Source organism: Papaver somniferum, chromosome 4 (assembly GCF_003573695.1).
Source record: "Papaver somniferum cultivar HN1 chromosome 4, ASM357369v1, whole genome shotgun sequence".
NCBI classification, from domain to species: Eukaryota; Viridiplantae; Streptophyta; class Magnoliopsida; order Ranunculales; family Papaveraceae; genus Papaver; species Papaver somniferum.
This window is the reverse complement of record NC_039361.1, coordinates 157815915-157822357: the sequence shown is the minus strand read 5'-3', so window position 1 is coordinate 157822357 and position 6443 is coordinate 157815915.

The window sequence follows — 6443 nt, the reverse complement described above, 5'->3', positions numbered from 1 at the left end:
AGAGGAGAATGACAAGGCAAGGTGACTTAGTAAGTGTTAGTTATTGGAGAAAAAAGATCATGAATTTTTTTTATAGTGAAATGGTAACACTCATAACTGTAATGTATCATATTTGTTTTGTCGATTTGGAGATTATATACGTAGATAAGTTGAAGAATATATGGCTTTTATTCGTATTTGTAATCAACTTCGAGTTAAAAGGTGAAATTGATGTTGAAGTCATAGCTCAATCTAGAAAGTAATAGAGAACGTTGTGCGAATGTACAAATGATTGCGAGTCAGAAATAATACAGGACGCAAGAGAATATTTCGACGATTAAGTGGCTACATATCGACATGCTCATCCAATGAACCCTTGTCAAGTTAATATATTCGTTTAAACGTCTTTCAAATGGAATAAACCTCTTGTCAATCTCCGTCTCTTATTCACTTATTTCCTTGTTCTCATCATTGCCTTGTAAAAATTACAGTATTTGCGTAGTTCAGGTAGGTAAGTTTTACCTTACTCGTCTTTTGGGGTAGATTTCATCAATTCTTTTGAAATAAGAACCGTTTCTTTCTCACCACTTGATCAACTCATTCGTGCCTTTTCAACCATGTGTGCCTTTTGCTTCACATCAACTTTTGATATAGAATTTAGTTTTTAAGGATCTTGGATTGTTGATGTTGAATATACTTGGGAGGGAAACTCGGGACTTTTCCTTTAATATCTTTACGGCTTGGTTTGCTTTCTTCCATTTTACTTCGACTATGTTTGTTTGTAAACCCGAAGGCTTGTAAGTGCTCAAAACCCGAAGGATCTTTTTGCTTTGAAACCACCAATTCTGAAGCTGACCCTTGAACCAATTTCTTCGTATTTTTTTCCTTATTTATTTTTCATTTTATTACTAGGAACACCCTTCTCCTTTTCCTTGGTTGTGTTAGAGCACTTCTCGGTTGAATTCGCAAGCGTTGCTATCTCAAACTTGTTTGTCAATTTTAGTTGATCAAAACTATATACTTGATTTCTAGTCTACTTATATCTATATCTCGAATTAGGATAGAAGTGTGTAGTTGAGCTTTAGACTTCACGACGTTCACCAATTGAAGAAGAATATCTACTGAAGAGCTTGGAGGAACTTCATCAACAAAAGGTATGTGGAGACTAAAACTTATCTATCACTCAGAAGTCTATTTTATTCTATCTTATAAAGAGACTAAGTCGTATAGATATATAAACTTTTACATTATACACATTTGATATTTCGAGCCGAGTTTATCTCGTTTATCTATTTCTCGAAATATGTGTTGGAAGCTTTTAGCTTTAGTTAAGTTCATCGTATATTTGACGAGTTTAGTTGGAGATAATCTAATTGTTGAAAACTAAATATTAAGTCAAATATGATCATGTGAAAATTACTTTGAACATCTTACATGATTTGTGTAAGACACTCATTTGATGTTAACTTGGAAAGTTTCGTATTGATCGATTAATCACTTGAAAATTGCTTGAAGCTAGTGGTATGTGTAAGATTACGATTGTCATCTTCTAAGAATTTTTCAATGATTAAATGAGAGTTTAGAATGACTACCAATGCCTGGATATATCACAATATGTATACTTTGTATGTGAACTGTGAAGTTATAGTTCAGGTCTGGAACTCTTGTTTGCGAACTATGCTTGCGAACAGGTTTACTTGTGAAAAGGTCTGGAGCTGTTGTTCGCATACCCTATTTGCGAATGGATAGACAAGGCCAAGTCTGGAACTGTTGTTTGCGTACCCTGTTTGCGAACGGCTAGACAAAGCTAAAGTCCGGAACTGTTGTTGGCGTACTCAGTTTGCGAACACAACGGTTAAGTTCTAAAATCCGTAAGTATGGATTTTCATACTCATGAACTCAGGTTCGTTTGCGAACTAAAGTCCCTGAAACTTTAATGGAATAAGGTATGTGAACTAGTTTTACAAACCGTGGAATTATATTCATAAATTGGTTCTTGTATACTTGTACAGTTACAAACCAAACCGATTTTGTTTCAAATGGTTCATATATATATTTCTATGAGATTATGAACATTTGAACAACTCACATAAAACACATTTAGATTCATATTGATTATCTATCATGATTGATTAATCATCATATTTGATCTAAAAGTGTTAGATGAATATGGCTAAGTTATAAGTGTTAATATGGATAACTTCGGTTAACTATTATTGAGCCAACAAGATATACATGCTTGGGTACGGTTCATCCATATCTAAATATAGGTATATTTCATTTGTGTTTATCAAGCTAATACCATCTAACGGTGGAGATTGATTGATTAGTTTCTAAGCAGACTTAGCTTGAATATTAAATCAGGAGGTCATCTAATGGTGAATATCAATTGCTTTGTTACTAAGATTTCTTATCTTTGATTGTAAGCAACCCTGGTTTGAAAGACTATATAAGGGAGAACTCTAGAAGCTGAGAAACCTAATCCCGACACACTCGTGTGTCCTAGTTGTAAACTAGAGTCGATTCTCCTTTAACCTAGGTTTTTCCAAAACCATTATTAGGTTAACGATTTGAAACTTCATTTGGGATTCGTGAAGCCAGATCCAACTATTTTCTCTTTAGTTGCGTATTCTGATCTAACTTGTTATATCGTATTGATTTTTATCTTCCCTAAGATTTACTCGAGAATCATCTCTGATAGGTAAGATATAAAAAGTAATCACAACGGTTCTTCGTCTCAGACTCTTGTGATTCCGAAATAACTTCTTCTGTTAATCAGTTAGGTTATTGTGAGGTGACTAATATTTCTAGGCTGCTCTTCGGGAGTATAAGACCGGATTTAGTTGAGTTTCCTGTTTACCTTGATTTATCTTAAGACGGAAACAAAACCAGAATAGACATATATGTGGGAGACAGATTTGTTTATAAGTCTTTGACTTTGGGTCGTAACAACTCTTAGTTGTTGGTGATATCAGGTAAGGGAATCAAGTGCGCAGAGTTTTGATTGGATTCAAGAGGCGTAACAAACGCGACTGTGCCCTTATCGTTGTGAGACTTGGTTAGGGCTTAAATACATTCCAATCCGAAGTTAACTTGTAGTAGGATAGAGTCTGTAGCAGCTTAATACAATGTGGTGTTCAAATTTGGACTAGGTCCCGGTTTTTTTTTGCATTTGCGGTTTCCTCGTTAACAAAATTTCTGGTCTCTGTCTTATTTCTTTTCCGCATTATATATGTTTATATAATTGAAATATCAAAGGTTGTGCGTAATTCAATCAGTTGATAAATCTGACCTTGTTTGTTGGATAAAACTTGATTGACACTCGATCATTAGTCTTTGGTACCATCCGAGTTATTCTCATATCAATCAGACTCACAAATTTCTATATAGTTGATTTACTGATTGTATTGAGAGAGATAAAGCTCTTTGATATCTTTCTTGATTGACTCTCACTTTTAATTTGGTGCTCTCGGAATTATATTGGAGTTTAGTCCATACAGATTGCCAAACGAAATATTGGGTGTGGTTGTTATACCCCCGCGCTTTCAGGTTGGTTTAAGAATATCGTCTTTAGTAAAGGGGCGGTCGAATTTCTGAAACTCATACAACTGGATCAAGGTACTTGTCAAATAGTTCTTTGTGCATCTTGGTGTCGCACAACAATTCCCCGACACCTTCAACTGATATTGGATCGTTTAATGAAAATTTCTTTCGTAAAGGATCCATTTCGATTGGGATCACCTTTTCTTCGTACCTAGCTATCATATTCCAACACGGGAGTCTCAAAACCGACTTGTTGGAACAAATATATTCTATCCCCGGAATCGGCATCATCAACAACTCCACTTTGACCATAATATTCTCAATTGTCTAATGCGAGTTATATTAATTAATTCGTCGGAGCTAAGGGTTATCCAAAAATCATAACAAATAAACGTCATACTATCGGCTAAATTCAAGTTTCCTTTGATTCATTAGAGACCAGGCTTGAAGTATTCTTCCATAGATTCAAAAATCACAACAGATTATCCATTTAGCTTCCTCTTGAATCAATTGTGAGATGAATCCACCATGCTTGTTTCTTGGTTGTCATAACATTTATATTTTTTACCCACACAGTAACAAACTTTTCTTTGTCACAACCCAATAAATGTTTCTTCAAATACCATACAACTTCTGGATAGCTATCCCAATGTGCCAATGTTTCTTCTATAATAGGATATGTTAAAGAATCTCACACCAAGCTAAGGTTATCTCATTTGCGCTAGCTATTTTGTTATCTTCATCAAATTTCTCTATATCTTCTTGTTATTCCTCTACCGATAATTTTTCAATCTTCTTCATCTCGGTTTTCTTTGGTGTTAGAATTGTGGTCTTGCAATTAGTTTGAACATTATTCCATATATAAAACATGATGTGCGTCAGGGAAAACACGTTTTATAGCGTTCGTTAATGCTTATTCCTTATCTATAATCGTCATATTAGAAATATAACCTTCTTGGTAGAATAACATTACCTTTTGTAATGCCCACATGTAGCTTTCCTCGGTCTCATCTTGTAAAAAACCGTAAATCAATATTAAATGGCGACTTCGTTAATATTTGCCCAACAAAGTTCATTATCAACATCATGCACTTGTTCGTTTTACATGTTCAATCCATAAAAAGAATTTGATGGAAGCTTCTTGACAATATTGAAAAATCCGGATGAGCAAAAGATATATCACTTCCTCATTCTCATATTTCTCATAAGTTACTTCATACCCCAAATACAATAACTGTTGCATAAGTTCTCTATTTTGTCATGTCTCATTTCTCGATTTTTTTTCTTGCATTATAGATGGTAGCCAAGGAAGATGAGTTATTTTTTTTTAATACCTTCACAGTACTAAGGATATCAATAGGTCTTGTGCGTTTTTAACTCAACATATCTACTAGCTCCACTTCCTCATAAGGTTGGTTAATTAAACTCTTCGGAATTGGGTGGTTTTGATAACCCAAGACAACTTCACTCATAAACCAATCTTTCTTACTTCTTAATTTATATTGAAGCTTAAAAGGGAATGCCCTCTTTTTTGTATGACAAACTCCCATATTCCTTGCTTTTTTTAGTTTATACTCAAAAATTTTCTTTGATGACTCTTCTACTTCCGATTACACTCGCAAACCATTTGAAAGCTGGTGGGTCTTACTTGATTATTTTGGACTGTAATACGCATCTTTTTCAATACTCGTTCTCAAGCCCACTTCTTTGTATAACTTATATATTCCCATTCAAAGTTGTTGGCATAGTGATCACTTGTATCCTCAATGGAATTCAAATAACCCTGGGTTGATCTTTGATTGGTTCAGGTATAAGCTTGATCTATATAAAAAAAATATAACACAACATTAGTCGAAAACATATTTATAAACAATACCACAACTAGGTCGGATACTCTACAAGCTAACCGTAGATACATTTGGAACCCAATATGACTACGTTACCTAGCCGTAATACATTGAAATATCTACTAAGGTTTGGTCTCTACCTCCATAAGCTAGTCGTAGGTTGATCTGGAGTTAGAATACAACTAGGTTACTTAGACGTAAATAAAAAACAAACATGCTACGACCAACTAATACAACAATAGTAGTATTAAATATTTATTTTTACATACTCTTGACTTGGTCCTTCAAAATCATAATGAAGGTCATAAGAAGGTTGACTTTGAGTTTGGGTTAAAAGTTCATAATTATCTAACAAATCATCTATAACGAGATCGTTATAGCTTTGTTAAGGGATTCAAATATCTTGTCTAATCTAATTTGGAAGATGAGGATTCACCTACCTCATAACTCTTGTTAGAATAACTCATTTTGAACGAGAAAACCCCTAATTTCTATAGTTTTGAAATTTTTTTTCTCATACTTCTTCTACTACTTTTCTCTCTCAAAACAAAAACAAAATTTTATAAGTTTTGATTTTGAAACACTAACTATAGATCAATCCATCAATTTTATCTAACCACTAACACTTAATTAGTTTAGCTAATTAGGTTCATCAGCACAAATTAGTAGAGCGCAGTCTAGTGATTATCAAAAATAGTAGGATAACGAGTTATTGAATTTACATAATGACCTATTTATCATCTTGTCCACCCCCAAAGTTTCCCCTTTCTAGTCTCCCACACGAGGTTTCGAATTTCCATCTAAAAACCGGCCCATATATTAACACTAAAACCAAATTTATAGGGTTTTAAAAAAAAAAATTTCTCATACTCCTTATTCTACTTTTCCCTCTAAAAAACAAAAACAATTTTTTTTAATTTTTAATTGTAAACCAATTCATTAATCATCTAACCACTAACACTTAACTAGTTATAAGCTAATTAAGTTCATCAACTCAAATTGTTTAGCCATTATTGAGGGGTTATTGAGTTCAGCCCTCAAAGTTTTCCCTATGCGGCCCCAATAAGTTCCCAA